This window comes from Eucyclogobius newberryi, unplaced genomic scaffold, assembly GCF_026437365.1.
Source record: "Eucyclogobius newberryi isolate DKJ021-1_F unplaced genomic scaffold, fEucNew1.0.hap1 SCAF_9, whole genome shotgun sequence".
In the NCBI taxonomy this organism is placed as follows: Eukaryota; Metazoa; Chordata; class Actinopteri; order Gobiiformes; family Gobiidae; genus Eucyclogobius; species Eucyclogobius newberryi.
In genome coordinates, this window is record NW_027316532.1 from 2,641,087 (window position 1) to 2,658,247 (window position 17,161).

The following is a 17,161-nucleotide window of genomic DNA, read 5'->3' on the forward strand; positions in this document are numbered from 1 at the left end:
GATTCATGTTTTTTAGGAGTCTCTAATTTTGAGCTTATTTAGTGTATTTATACATGTTGTACATATAAATTATAGTTACATCAATCGAGTAGGTATTTGTGGAGAAAAGTCAAAAAATCTGTAGAAAATGACAGGAAATGACAATACACCAGGGTCATTCCAGACAAAGTTCAAGCATAATTTACACAAAATAAATGATTTTTTTTGACATTCTTAATTCAACAAAATAAAGCTGCCGACGTCCGACCTGTCATAGGCACTTACAGCTGCTCTAGGCGTTAGCTCGTAGCATCTAGCACATAGTAAATATTAAAGGCTGTATTTGTACAAAACATTTAAGCCAGTTCAGGTTCAGGTATATATTTCAAATCTAGTCTAATTTGTACAAAACTATTTCTATATTTGTAAAAAAAAAATGCTTGTACAGTGATTTATCGCGGGGGTTACGTTCCAAAAAGAACCCGCGATAGGCGAAATCGGCGAAGTAGAAACCTTTATTTTTTTACAGTTATTATACAATGAAATACTCCATAAAACATTGAAGCTCTCACCGGCCTCGCAAACTTCAATTCTCAAGTGGTTTTACGTACGTGTTCATATGAATCCATAACGTTATTGACACAGGAAGAGAAGACACGGAGAGACTGTTTAGCCAATCAGAATGCAGAACACAATGCATGATGCAAAGCCGCGAAGCAGCGAGAGCGTGAAAAGTGAACCGCGATATAGCGAGGGATCACTGTATTGTACAAATTATTTGACCTATTTGCAAACTCTGTTACATTTGTACAACACGTGTTACATATTCACAATGTTTTGGCGAAAATTTTGCAACACTACGGAATTTTACATATTTATTTCACAATTGTACGTTTATTACTTTTTGTTTTACTAAATTGAAAAACATAAGTAGTTTTGCTTTTCCACAGATCTGAACTGTAACTTGGCCACGTAGCGCCTCCTCCTGTTATACTGTGGAACATTCCAGGCAAAGCAATAACATCTCTTGGCCCAAAATTGGTGCTTATCCTGCAAAGGCCCAGATCAGTAGTGGGATCACAGACGCTAAGATGCTAAGCAGGGGCAACACTACTGGAGGCAGGTTTTATGCAGACACAGCGGATTTGGATAAAAAGCTGTAAATTCTGTAAGGTTTTTCGGAAACAACTTATTTTTCTAAATTATCTGTTTGTTGTGATGCATTTCAGTGCTTGACAACTTCTTTATTGTCTCATAAACATGCTTTTTGTCACCTTGGCATTTGTATTTTAGGTTTTCAAACTTGGAAATACAACCACAATATTTGAAAAACACAAGGAAGAGATTTATGAATAAGTGTTCAGAATTGCAATAGGATAGAAACCAGTTTTAATTAAACCCATTTGATGACATTAATGCTCAAAACATTGATGATTAATAGACTTTTTGTATCTTTGATCTAGCAAAGGGAGGAAATGATTTGTGACAACAACCTCGCCAACATTATTCATGAAACACGCATAAATCAAACAAAATACAACTGTTTTTGATGTTATTACATGACAAAGTCGACGTTGCACCTCCAAACTCAAAAACATCAATGTGTAGTAAATATAATCGAAGTCCATGCAACATTTCACTGGTTTAAACTCAGTATTCATGTTATGCCAGATTGGTTGATAACATTCATAACACAAATTTGGACTTTGTTTGTTTGTGGGGACATTTCAGCACACAACGATGTCAAAATGTTAAATACACCTCCTGCTCTGCTGCTGATATAAGCATATCATCTTAGCAAACAATGTCAAAATGAACAAACAATGCCTGTGACAGTTCTGCAGAAATATTGTAACAACAACTCAATACATTATTATGTTGTATGTTTTTTGGTTGTTTCAGAGTGCAAAATGAATACAAAATCCCGTCACGCATACGCATAAGAATCACATGCAGTTTGTTACTAACTCTTTGGCTTGTACTTTGGTCAAATCTCTGTGTTTGTTATGTTCTGATGTTGCGTTTGCCCTGCGTGGTTGTGGCTGTGCGGCTGGCGTGTGTCCGTTTGGGTCTCCGTAATCTGTGGAGGGAAATAGCCTCTGAGAGTAACAAGTGTGATGTCACTTCCGGGTCCAAGCTAGTGTGAAAACTCTGCAGCAGATTTGGTTTTGTTTTTGACGCTATGTCACAGCGTTGCACTCCGTTTTGTTCAAATAGATCAGCAGTTAATAAAAAAACGGACGGACAAGCTCCACTTTCATCAATGTCCATGGGATAGGAATAAAGACAGGAGTGGCTAGAATATGGTGAGATGCCGTTCTTTTTTTTGCTGTTGAAACAAAGGCATGGATAGGGAATTGTTGTAGAAATGGTACTAAATAAAGAATTAGTCTGATGACCTGCTTTAAAGGGGATTTACTGTCTTAAAAACATGAAAAACAGAGCAACTTCATTATGAACTGTTTGCAGAGGTTGAAGACAAGCAGTTTGTAAGCGTTTTTCACAACTTGCATCGCTGAATTTACCGTTACAGTAAAGCTAACAACAACTAGCATGCTAACGGCGCACTCCCGGTTTAGCGGAGAATAAAATGCTCATTGACTAGATGCCGACAACGCACAGCGGTCTCACAAAGCTGCTTTAACCATCTGTACAGGGCCAAAACAGATTTGACCTTTTTTCTTTCTTTCTTTCATTTAAAAGATCAAACATAAAACATAGAACAGACGGATGACACGACCACAGAGCGACATTTAAATTACAAATACAGATAGACATCAACTAGACAACTAAATAAAACAGCCATTTCTCAATCAAATACATATAAAAAATCAATTTAGTACAAAATGGGTCTGAATGTTTTTTTAATTTGTCTGATGTCTTTTACTAAGATAAGATAAGATATTCCTTTATTGTCCCACATGGGGAAATTTCATTGGTGCAATGCAGGTAGATACAGAGGTAGATACAGAAGAACAGATCACTTATAGGAAGTCTGAAAAACACTTTCAGTAGAAGATCCCCTATAAATAAATAAAAACTCCCATAGACAAATAAATAAATACCATTGCATGTGATCCCGACAGTAATTGCACATGAATATGTGTCACGACAGCACATAGATTGCACATGAATTTCACAGTAATTGCACATGAATTGCACATGAATTCCAACAGCAATTGCACATATGACAGAATTGCACATCAGTATTAGGTTAGGTCAGTATTGCGAGTGTTCAGTACTAACAGTTTTTGTTATAAAGTCTGACAGCAGCAGAAGGAAAGACCTACGGAACCTTTCCTTCACACATCGAGGGTGGATCAGTCTCTCACTGAAGCTGCTCTCCAGAGCGGAGAGAGTGTCCTGCAGGGGGCGACACTCATGGTCCAGCATAGATGTGAATCTAGCCAGGACCCTTCTGTCCCCCACCTCCTGCACCGAGTCCAGAGCACAGCCCAGGACGGAGCTGGACTTCTTGATGACTCTGTCCAGCCTCTTCCTCTCCCTCTCTGTGATGCTGCTGCTCCAGCAGGCCACACCATACAGGAGGGCTGATGCCACCACAGAGTCGTAGAAGGTCTTCAGGAGTGGCCCTGTCACTCCAAAAGACCTGAGTCTCCTCAGGAGGTAGAGCCGACTCTGGCTCTTCCTGTACAGTGCGTCTGTGTTATGAGTCCAGTCAAGTTTGTGGTTCAGATGAACACCCAGGTACTTGTATGAGTCCACTCTCTCAATGTCCCGTCCCTGGATGTTCACTGGTGAGGGGGCAGTGGGGTGGCGTCTGCGGAAATCCACCACCATCTCCTTGGTCTTCCCCGCGTTGATGAGGAGCTGGTTCCGCTGACACCAGTCCACAAAGTCCTGCGCCAGTCCTCTGTACTCCCCGTCATCGTCGTCCGTGATGAGTCCGATGATGGCAGAGTCGTCAGAGAACTTCTGCAGGACACAGCTGTCCGTGTCATGTCTGAAGTCTGCAGTGTAAAGGGTGAAGAGAAAGGGCGCGAGGACAGTGCCCTGGGGCGCACCCACACTGCAGGTCCGAGTGTCAGACACACAGTTCCGGGCTCTCACAAACTGGGGTCGGTCTGTGAGGTCGTCCAGGATCCACTCTGCCAGGTCATACTCCACACCAGCCGTCTCCAGCTTGTCCCTCAGGAGCAGCGGCTGGATGGTGTTGAAGGCGCTGGAAAGATCGAAGAACAGAATCCTCACAGAGCTGCCAGGCTTTTCCAGGTGAGAGAGAGAGCGGTGCAGCAGGGAGATGCCTTGTTCCCTGACCTGAAGGCTCTCTTCTTCTCCTTCAGCAGAGCCTTCAGTTCACGGTTAATCCATGGCTTGTTGTTTGGAAAACACTGCACCGTCCGGGAGGGAACAATGTTCTCAAAACAGAAGTTGATGTAGTCCGTGATGCACTCTGTGATGGTGTTGATGTCCTCCCCATGTGGGTCATAAAGCTCAGTCCAGACAGTGGTGCTGAAGCAGTCCCTCAGAGCCTCCTCGCTCTCAGCAGACCACATCCTCACCTCACGGGACACCACAGGCTGCCTGCGCACGATGGGTTCATATACAGGCCTCAGATGTACAAGGTTGTGGTCCGAGCTGCCCAGGGGAGGGAGGGGGGAAGAGGAATAAGCCTCCTTGGTGTTGGCAAAAAACAAGTCTAATGTTCTATTCTCTCTGGTGGGGCAGGTAAGGTGTATGTTGATAGTACTGCGTCAGTCCTTGATCGTTGGTTTTTGTCATCCATTTCTTTGTGTTGACTTTTTTGTTTTGTAAAGAATGTATGTTCAGTACACTCCAAAAAATATAAATAATACAATTAAATAAATGTGTGAATCTGTAACTAACATTTTACATATTGATTCAAGGCTAGATAGAGCTATTTTTGCACTTTACAATAAGCTTTTTTTTTTTTTCTTTTTTTTTTTTTGCAATGTAATAGTTCCTTCACTCACGGTGTACCGCAATGACTTTTGTGGAAAAACAACAGTAACAACTATAACTAAACACTTTTTTGAACACTGTTATTTACTCTCTAACCGCACCTCTCCTGTTTATCGCTGGCCTTTGTCACCGCTCCTCTGTGGCGCTCCGGCTGCACACATCTGATTAGGTTTGATGAAGTCGGGATGAAGAGCGGGAAGTGGAGCACCAGGCCATTTGCATCGCGTCCCCGGAGTTCTCCAGCGCGGCTCGGAATCCAAAATAAAACACGGGGTTCTCACATAAACGAAACACGCTCTGTACACGGCACTGCTGCTGTTTGTTCATCTCCATAATTACAGACGGGAAATAGATTGGGTATAAAAAGTGTGACAGATTTGAATATGCAATATTTTCAACTCGATGGGGCTGTTACGGCGTAATTATTGTTGTTTATGAGTTGGTCTGAAATTATGCATTGTTTTGGGGTATGTTTGGGTGCATTCTCACACTTTTGGCAGAATTTGGCACTGAACTAAATGTAAATTATGAAAACTACTATGTATGTGTTGGTGCAAGGTTGCAAAGTGTAAAGGATTTGAATATGCAAACACTGGTCTGTTGTCACGCGTTAAGAAAATATCCTTGAAGGGTTTGTATTACGCCAGCTGTACACGACTGTGAGGCAGGACCAGGAGCTGTGAGGGTCCGCGGGGAAAAGCAGCAAGAAGTCTATTTCAACCTGGATGACATAAATAGTTTGTAGCTTCTCCGAAAACACCAGCCATGAAAGGAATTGTTGCACCTTTTCTCTTTTGCTCTGATTCACTACTGTCCATTTTTGATGTGTTGTATGAAAATATGTTTTTAGAAATTCTAAGTTGTAATGTATATGCACATGGGCAGTAATAATTTTAGAAGCCAGTCCAGGGGGAGGTAGTGTTCACCATATGACACGCTCTCAAATTCAAATAAAAGAAGAAGAAGAAACATTTTTGCAGTTAAACATGAGCGCATTCACTTTGGCATCATCAGGAAATCTTGTTTTAACTCTAACATTAGCTGATGTGTGCTTTTATACTACAGCCATTGGCTAATTTTGAGCCATTTTAAATGAACATATTGCCAAAAAACTGAATGAATTTTACATTACATTACACTAAAATACTACACTAAAATCTAATGGAAAATTTTGGGTAACAACCTCCTCTCAGTCAGAGCTTTGAAGAGTGAAATAGGCATAAATCCTATAGAAAATATTTGGAGGAAGCTGTCCAAACCTGGTCAAGAACTACAGGAAACGTTTCTCTGTAATTGTAAAACAAAGGTTTCTGTCCCAAATATTAACACTGATTTTCTCAGGTGTTCAAATACTCATTTGCAGCAATAACATACAAATAAAATATCTAAAAATCATACAATGTGATTCCCGGATCATTATGTTTTTAAATTCTGTCCCTCACAATGGAAATGCACCTATGATGAAAATGACCCGACCATCATTTCTAAGTGAGAGAACTTCGCAGGGTGTTCAAACACTTACTTTCCTCACTGTAGTTATGACCCCTTAATCATTCTTGTTTTAGTCCAGGTTAAATTCTCCTTTAGTCCTGGTTATGACCTCTTATTCACTCTTGGTTTTGTTCTGCTTTTGTGATGTTTAACCCTGGTTTAGTTCTAGTTTAGACCTGTTATGTCCGTTTTTTGTGCTATTTGAATCCTGAACTGACTAGAACTGATTAATCTTTCTCCTGGATTGTTCTGGATAAGTCATGGTTTTCAGTTCAGTTTTGTCCTGGTTTATAATGACAATATATTCTCGTCTTCTGAGGATATCGTTCACTTTTGCCAACAAGATTTTTTGGGCTCATTTCCAAACCCTGTCGCTTCATCGCTGGCGCTCAGTTCCTTCTCAAGGATGCCAGCAACCGACTGTCTGGACTTTTCAGTTGTCTGCCAAACGCCATTAAAGGCAACACAACGCCACAGCGCGTTGACAGCATTAGACACAACATGTTGATCTGCTATTATCACATCTTTTGTCATCTTTCTTTACCTTCAAAGGTTTACTGGTGGGCAAAACTAAACATCTTCTAACAAATAGCTTAGCAGATCAGTTCAATCATAATACACAACGTTTGAACAAAAATATACATTTTAAAAAACTATATGTAAGCTGACAATCATGTAGAACTTTTACTGTTACATTTACTTGAGTAACTTGAACAAATTGTACTTCTTGGAGCAGTTTTATCTCACCATACTTTTTTCCTAACTATTGAGAATTAATACTGCATTATTAATAAGGCTTAAATTGTACTTCTTGAAGTAAGTTTCACTCACGTACGCTATACTTTTACTCTTTCTTGAGTACTAGTAAGTTTCTTAACTTATGATTGATAAATTACTTGAAAATGTGTGTTTCTTGCACCCCTCCTTCAGATACGATTTGTTGAAAATGAATGAATGAAGTTCTCAGTTTACTAAACATTATTTAGTTTTTGTTTTATTCTTGATGGGGCTTTACCACCTTAACACCCCGTTACATGCTTTGGAAATGTTTTTTTTACCCTTTTTTGTTCCACTTTAAAAGGATAGAAAATACAATCATACAGTATTCTTGAAATGTATTTACTTGGTCAGTTTGATGACAAAATAGTAAATAAACTACCCTGTCACAAAACTCTTCTCCGGTCCAATATTTAAAAAATGATTAAAGAATAAATGCTTACAGAGCGTACCACTTGTCATGTTTACCACCCTGAGCCCTTGTGCACTCACCCACTTGATGCGCTTGAAGAAAATGCACACTTCAGTTAAGTGTGCAGCGCAGGGGTCCTTGCACCTTTTGCTGTTTTTTGGGGGGAGTGGCTTGTATGCATGGTCTACACATTAATTACTTTACCAGAAATCCCTTTGCTTATCCACACTATTCTTAAATAGTCCATGTACAAATCAATTTAGATTTCCCTGATAATTGTAATGTGAATTTATTCATGATTAAGATAAACATTGATTTTCCATGAAACGGAAATTTGATTCGCACATCTGCAGATAGTCCCATCATGCAGTTAGTGTGGAACCGTGTTCAAGATATTTGTTGTACAATATATATTACTAAATCAGGCTGAGCAAAATAATATGTCTGTTTGCCGTAACCCGACCGACCCGGTTTGAAACTAGCCGACTGAAAAAAAAGTATCAGCATTTTGTTGAAAAAACTGGTGGTCACTCCGAGTCTAAAAATGGCAACATTTGGATCTTTTTTTTTTGCCTACCGACCGAGCCACTTAAAAAATGTTGACTTGGGTTACAGCAAACGGACAATTTATTTGGGGTAGCCTAACAAAAAAGATCAAATCAAAGAGTAAGGGTAGTCTAAATTAATAAATCATTAATTGTTCTAATGTGTAGCAATTTTCAAATTTTGACAAATTAAAATTTTCCATTTTATAAATGTCCAAAGTCCTTGGCAACCAGCTTTGTTCCTGTCATCATCATCTATGTGCTATTGCTTTTCTCACTGCAGCTAAAAGAACATTCCACAGGTATCCATCTATAATTTCTATTGTTGAAGTTTTAAGTCCAAGATACATTGTTTAAAAGCCAAATGGAATGTCAGGGTTTCAGACAGACAAGTATTCAGTATTCAGTATTCAGGAATAATACACATGACACACAAAACAAAGTATAGTTGTTGGAGAAACGGTGGTTGTCAAGCGGCTCATCACTATTATTGTGAACGATGTGCACTTTGCCATAAAATACTGCAACAACTGAATTCTTTCATTCTGTAAATATGTTCCCACTCTTCATCAGTTATACCACAATATAGATAGTATAGAATATAGAATATAGATCAGAAAGCAGAATGAGCTCCTCACATTGGGTTGCCAGATCATATGACTAAAACCAGTCCTTAACAACCCCAAAAGGCTCTCTATATGATGAATCCTCAGTATATGACAGATAATAGCGTCATAGTTTGGATTGTATTGTATTTTTTTTAATGTTGTTCAACTAGTTACTGCTATTACATTTGAATAAGTTTTAAAGGAGAAAATGAAAACCCTATATTCCAGTTTACTGTTAGTCAACACTAATCTGTTTATGATCTGGCTAGTGAACATTTAGCCGGGTCCACACACGGCGCTCTAATGCTGTAATTGGATGAGTTTGTGATGCATCAGGAGAGTGTCATCTCCGCTTCGCTGAGGACGTCTCACGCTGCTCCATCACTCACAAAGGCAGAGCCGCGGAGAGAACGCTTGGATTTCCAACAATTACAGAGACCCCCTAACACCCCACAAGGTCATTCAGAGTGGACCGCACACAACTATGTTCAGCGTCATGACTACTGCTAGCAACGTGTGGAAGTAATGAACAATGTGCAGTGTTTATAGGCAAAGGCTCTACCAAGAAGACACTTTTACCCTTTTACCTACGTTTTATGACCCTAGTCGTGGAATCAAATGTCATATTTTACTGAAGCCTTGGTGGTTACCCCCTTAAAATGAAATCTACATTTACATACATCTTTCATTTTCTGTTTGTTCTAAAGGGCCATGTGCCATGTTGAGTGGAGCTCCTCTCGGGACACCACCAAAAGGCTCGCACATGGCCCACCACTCCCAGCACACTCATTAGTTAGTTCATCAATTCAAGCATCGGCTTTGCTTGGTTCTACTTGCATGGTTCAAAAGGTCGTCATGTCATAATACATCCACCGGGCGCTCACTTCCGTCTGGGGACACACCAATACTCTCGATCCTGAAGCATATGGGTCACGTCCCACAGGACCCATAGGAAATGTCACCCATTGTAGGTCACTTAAGATGGTTGGCTTAATAGCATCTCCGTAGAAACAAGGTTTTGGACCTTTTTTGTCATACTGTGGAACATTCCAAACAGCGGCACGTGGCAGAGTGGCTAGCACTCTTGCCTCAGAGCAAGAAGGTTGCAGGTTTGTCTCCCGGACCTTTATGTTGTGGGTGGGTTTCCTCTGGGCTGTCCAGTTTCCCCCATCAACTCAAAACGTGGACCAGGTCAAATCCTTCAGCAAATCCAACACAAAGATCTGGAGATGGGCCCCAGGCGCTGCACGCAGCGACCACTGCCCCTGAGTAGATGCCCCATTGGCATTGAAGGATGGGTCAAATGCAGAGGACAAATTTCCCTAAGGGGACATAAAGTGTAACTTAACTAAAATCCAGGCAAAGCAGTAACTAGAGATGGGCGATACCACCGATTATTGATTCGATCCGATACCATCATAGTTTTCTTTCAGCCTCAGCTTGAGCTGATATGAAAAGTGAATATATGTGAAAACATAAAATATAAACAATGTATTAAAATAGAACCTTTCTTTTAGAAATGTCAAGTATTGATATTTTCGCACAAGTATCGACACATTTCAATACCTCTGTCAGTTTTGATATTGATATCGATCCGTCCAGTGAAAGACGCTCAACCCAAACACACTACATAGCGCACCTTGAAGCCATTTATCCCATGTCTCTGCCTGTGGAGCGTCGTGATGATTTCCCCCTCTTACACATGAGCTCTTTTCATACAGGATCATTACCAGCTCAGCACAAGGTCGTGGACAGGACCGGAGTCAAGGACACATTTACCGTGTACTCGCAGATGTGGAAGATACTGGCAGAGGCACATTGTGATATACAGGTCTGTAAAAGAAGCACACCTTGAGCTCAGCGGGCCATAAAATCTGCAGCGAAACGGCTGTGAATCAAACACAAACGGTCAATCCTCATAAAATCCTCATGATGACCCTGATACTCTGCTGTGGAATAATGTGAGAAAAATATCTAAAAATTGCTTTCTTTACCTCTTAAAGATATTTAGTTTACATGAATCAACTCAAAAAATCTGAATTATAGAATATATTCATTTAGAACTTTTAAATCCTCAAAGCATGTAAAAGATACAGCAAAAGAACCTACCTCAACATAGCAAGGTGTCACTTTTATTTTGTTCTTGATAATTAAAGATTTGACACAAAATTCACACTTTATCCTGCAAAACAATCTGGCTTCTTTGTAGGTTTGACCTCTGGGTGACATTGGACCAGTACAACTCCGAAATATTTCTGTTTTCCCTGTTAATCTTTTCATAATTTCTTGTATTTAATTCCACACACTTGCCCTTGCCCTCCTCAGCCGGACACAGAATGAAAACATCTTCAGATTGCGCAGTTGTTCGTTGATTATGTTGCTGTTGGCGTGGGCTTAATTACTGTGACACTGGCTCTACACTGGGAGCGTTTGATTAGCGACGTGTTAGCGGAGGGTTAGCCAGCGCTGCCTCCTTGGCGCTCTGCAGTGGGACTTGAGAGGACCTTGCAGATCCTCACTCCTCGGGGACTGATGTGGAGAGGCTATAATCAACACACAGTTTGGAGCTCTGTCTCTGAACCAGCATCATTCAAACATTCAAAAATTCACTAATAATGGAGACATGATTACAAGGGCCATAGCAACTTTTCGTAAGCTAAGCAGGGATGGGCCTGGTTAATACTGAGATGGGAGACCACTGGAACACCAGGTGCACAGGGGGGTGGTAGTGCACACTGTCGTTGTGTCTTTGGGCATAAAACGTCACCCACCAAGCCAAGTAAGTGCTGGTGTATGAACGAGAGTGTCTGTGTGAGTGAATGCGGGACAACGCTTGGCTACAATCCGGCGTGTATGGCCCTCGTGCTATCTTGGGGTCCGGGTGACCCACAGGTGTCTGTAGTAGAACGCCTTCCCTCTCCCACCACAACACGAAAACATGCATTTTATTTTGTGTGTTTGTTTATGTTTGTGTTTGTTGTTTTGTGTTTATAACATGGTAAAAATCACTATCTTTGAGGGTAGAACAAATTATATGTTGATTAAAATGCCCTGTCCTGATCAATTTCCTCATTTAACAATAACAATGATCTTGGCATTTTGGAAATACTTAAAGGTGCACTTTGTAACTTTTCTAGTGGGAAGACCACTTCCTGCTTGTCTAAGAGGCAGAATAACAGTAAATGTCGCCTTAATAAACTCAATTTCAAATTAATAGAGCCTGACACACTTTTTATAATCAGCTGTCTATAAACTATTTATAAATATATCTGTAGTTATATTTATAAGCACCTCCAACCTCCTTATATATCGTCCCCTAAAATTCATATTGGTCTGGCCCTACTGGGGGCAGTAATGAAACAGTGGAAACTCAACTCAAGTGGCAAAACAAATGTCACAATTTTTTTTTTAGCTCTTTTCCAACAAATTTGATCTAAAAACTGTCTAGGTGCCTCCATGTTTGTTTTTCTTGTTGGTATATTTCTTGAATCTTGGTCCATTCTCTAATTGACCTTGAGCGCCCCCTGGATGCAGTGAGCTGCTTCTGTACAGCGCTGGGGACACATCTGGACTACTGTGTCTGTTGTGTGGGTTGATGGGGGAAACACCCACACAGTCCGGCCTGGGAGTTGAATCTTCTTGCTGTAAGATGATAATGCTATGTCCATGGAAGTGAATTTTAAAACAGAAATGTGTTTGCACAAAATTCTTTTTACTTTTGAATTGACTTTACGAGCCTGCGGGGAGCATAATTAATGCTTGTGGATTGCTGTAATTAATACGACTTATTTCATGACTCACTTACATCCAGTCTAGTAAACACAAAATACAGCCACAATCACTTGACAGGAGCCAATAAAAGAACAGTTACAATGTTGCAGTAGCAGTTCATGTGTAAAACATGTGTAAAGTGAACCAAACAAAGCGTCAAGATCGACACATTTACAACGCTCACAGACAGGCCAGATCCCCACTGCACTACACAACCAAACTACTGCACACAAACATGGAGCTGCACTAAATATTGGGGCGCTCATGTGTTTGTAAATTGGATAAAATGTTGTATTCTAGAGAGTCCAAACTGATAATTTTGCCCAACTGATATATCGGTCGGGGCCTAGTCCCCAGTGGTCAGCACATGTAAAGCTCTGTTGCTATGCAACCACAAACTTTAAGGAGACAGAGGAGGCAGATGAAAGAAGCGTCCATGTTTCAAACAGAGCAGAAATTAGCCTTACTTACTTTAACTTTATCCTATAGTAAATATAATATATGATGAATAAAATATACAAATAATACAAATATGGAAAAGGAGAGATATTTCAGTCCTCTGGTAAATAGCCGAAACATAATTATCTATATGCTATTGGCACATTTCATGTTTATTTGTTTTTCACGTTGATGGATTTGTTGAGAGCCCAAGCGGGGGTAACCACAGGCTGAGAGGGCATAGAGGGCAGATGGGGGAGTTTCTGTTGAAACAAACAACTCTTTCTACTTCAGGAAGGCTCCTCCCAATGGGCGGGTCTTACCACAGAACAGTATTAATATCGGAGTTCTCGATCTAAATTCTTTTATTGACAATGACTCTTGGATGAGAGTCGAAACGTCTATTTTTTCAAACTCAGTCCAGATGACTACAACTGAAATTGTTTCTATTAATACCACCTCAGGTTATGGCTATAGGCTTCATTGTAGGGCAGTGAGTAGAAGGTATGGTGTATGCAAGATAGAGCATAGTAAACAATATATAACTTTTTTTCTAACTTGAATCATTTTGACATTGTATTTTTCTGCAATTACATTTTTATCAGGTACTACACATTCATAACAGTGGAAATGTCTCACTTGGACAGACACAGACCATGACACAGCAGATATTAATAACAATCAAAAGTTGCTTGGTTGCAGATTCTAAACTTGCATGTGAGTGAGTGCACAGCCAGCAGTTATCACAGACACAGACTATAGACCTCGTGTAAACGTCCCTCCCACACTCTGCAGCTCATTTTCACCTTGTGTCAAATTACTTTAACTCACTAACTTTTAGATATACATAATTATCTATTTATTTTAAGTATATGCAAATCACAGTTTGTTTGTTTTAAACCATGAAATTCATCTGAAGCAACTTAAAGGACACGTAGTATGCATCATTTGTTATTGCACATAGGCCTAACTAATGTGAGTCGTTATGACACATATGACACATGCCTCACATTCACATGATTCTATTCTCAGTTACAAAGTAAGAACATTGCAATTACAATTTTTTGCCCCTGAAACAAGTGTCCAATTTTTTATAATGTTAATCCAGACACAATAATTTAACAACTCAGCTATTCCAGGAAAGTTGAGGGACTCCGCAGCCAGTCCCGTGTTTGTTCATCTAGCCGTTAGCATTAGCCCTAAAAAATGCAGATTATGAAAAATAGAGAGGGTGTGGTCTGGTGCCAATCCATCGACCACAAAGCCTAGTTTATAACAAACTGATTTTTCTTGGCCACATCTCTGTCCCAGAAGTCCAGGGACAGTGCTCCTTATTTAAAGAAAGTATTTTTTGTATGATCATAACTTCTATTTTCTTCTGCTGGTAAGTTGCATGTCTGTAGCAAAGATAATTTCCCCCTCGGGGATAAATAAAGGTAATTATGATTCTGATTAAAGTCTTAATGAGTGTGTTAAACTTTTGGCATTTTATGTTGATGATAATTACCATTCATTACCATCCATCCATCCATCTTCTTCCGCTTTATTCAGGGCCAGATCGCGAGGGCAGCAGTCTGAGCAGGGACTCCCAGACTTCCTTCTCTCCAGACACTTCCTCCAACTCCTCTGGGAGGATCCCGAAGCGTTCCCAGGCCAGCCGAGAGACATAGTCTCCGTAAACGGTGTTGGTGAGGCACTGCTTCCCCCTCCTGAGGCGCCGGACGGTTTGCCAGAATTTCTTTGGTGCCGACCGATAGTCCTCCTCCATGGCCTCACCAAACTCCTCCCAGGCCCGGGTTTTTGCCTCTGCGACAGCACGAGCCGCGGCTCGCTTGGCCTGCCGATACCTGTTGATGACCTCCGGAGACCCACAAGCCAGAGTGGCCTGATAGGCCTCCTTCTTCAGTCTGACGACATCCCTTACTTCCGGTGTCCACCACCGGGTTCGGGGGTTGCCGCCACAACAGGCACCAGAGACCTTGCGACCACAGCTCCGAGCAGCCGCATCAACAATGGAAGCGGAGAACATGGTCCACTCGGACTCAATGTCCCCAACCTCCCCCGGGACATGGGAGAAGCTCTCCCGGAGGTGCGAGTTGAATACCCTACTGACAGAGGGCTCCACAAGACGTTCCCAACAGACCCTCACAATGCGCTTGGGTCTGCCAAGTCTGTCCGGCTTCCTCCTCCGCCAGCGGATCCAACTCACCACCAGGTGGTGATCGGTTGACAACTCTGCCCCTCTCTTCACCCGAGTGTCCAAGACACCTGGCCGGAGGTCAGATGACACGACAACAAAGTCGATCATTGACCTCCGGCCTAGGGTATCCTGGTGCAATGTGCACTGATGGACACCCTTGTGCTTGAACATGGTGTTCGTTATGGACAATCCGTGGCTAGCACAGAAGTCCAATAACTGAACACCGCTCGGGTTCAGATCGGGGAAGCCGTTCTTCCCGATCACCCCTCTCCAGGTGTCACTGTCATTGCCCACGTGGGTGTTGAAGTCCCCCAGTAGAACAACGGAGTCCCCGGTCGGTGCACTGTCCAGTACTCCTCCCAAGGACTCCAAGAAGGCCGGGTACTCTGCACTGCTGTTCGGCCCGTAGGCTGCCACAACAGTGAGCGACCTGTCCCCCACCCGAAGGCGGAGGGACACGACCCTCTCGTTCACTGGGGTAAACTCCAACACGTGGCGGCTGAGCTGAGGGGCTATAAGCAAGCCCACACCAGCCCGCCGCCTCTCCCCGCAGGCAACACCAGAGAAGTGGAGCGTCCAGCCCTTCTCGAGGAGATGGGTTCCAGAGCCCAAACTGTGCGTGGAGGTGAGGCCGACTATATCTAGTCGGTATCGCTCAACCTCCCGCACAAGCTCAGGCTCTTTCCCCCCCAGCGAGGTGACATTCCATGTCCCCAGAGTTAGTCTCTGTGTCTGGAGATCTGGTCGCCGAGGCCCCTGCCGTCGACTGCCGCCCAAATCTCTCTGCACCGGCCCCTTATGGATCCTCCTGCGGGTGGTGGGCCCACGGGAGGGCGGCCCCACGTCACTCCTTCGGGCTGTGCCCGGCCGGGCCCCGTGGGGTAAGACCCCATTCATTACCAATTACTAGAATTATCGTCTGAAACAAACTGAATTTAAGTTGCGATTTCCATAGTGCTTCTGTAAGAATGTAGTTTACTAAACATCCTCATTTACATGTTACTGGTGAAGAGCAGATAAACTACAAACATCATGAAATAAACATGTTATAAACCTCACTTCATCAATGGTTTGTACGTGAAAGAGAGTTTGATTTGATGTCACAAGTGATCGAGCCTGAGCAACAAAAGAGAGACAATTAAGTGTCTATGAGCGTCTAAGGCTGCCTATTTATAACGCCATTTCATAGCAAGCAGTGGGCAGGGATAGGGGGTAGGTGACAACTCTTTATTATCACTCAAAGACAATACAAGATGACTCGAGCATGCATGAATAAAACGGAACTTTGGGCAAACTAATGGCAAGGCAACACCATTATAACACAATTAAAATGTCAATCTTAAAAGTCACTGTGAACATTTACAAAGCCAGATAAAATACCAACGCTCCCATAATCAGATAACTCAGTCTCATTTTTGGTGTTTACATGCGCAAGAAAAATCTGATCATCAATTAATAAGCGGATTTTTAGCATGACTGTTGTATTTGAGACAAACTACAATGCAATTAAAAAATAATGATAATGATGAATTTTTTCTTTAATTTTTCTCTTTTATATTTTCCTTTACCTGTGAACAATCCAAAATAAATCAGATTACTCATATGATGTCACTGTCTGATGCCACTGTTGCCAAAGTCCTGGGACCTTCTTACTGTGGGTCAATGGTGCTAAAAACTGCACTTCTATTTTACATGTTTAGATGCTTTGCCAGAATGTATTAATATTGATATAACAGTATAGTTCTTATTTTTTAGCTCCATATTACATTTTTAACAAGCACTTCCACAATGCACAGAGCAGCAAAAATGGAGCTATTAAACATTCTGCTTATTCACTCTTTTAAAAATTAATCCCATTATGATGCGTACCCGTATTAACTTCACGCAGCCAGTTCTACAAGCGTATAACATCATATTTGATCCACTGCATCAATTCTCTTTAGAGTTTGTGTTTTTCTCTGATGTTTTAAATCTCAAATGGAGTGATGGAGATCAA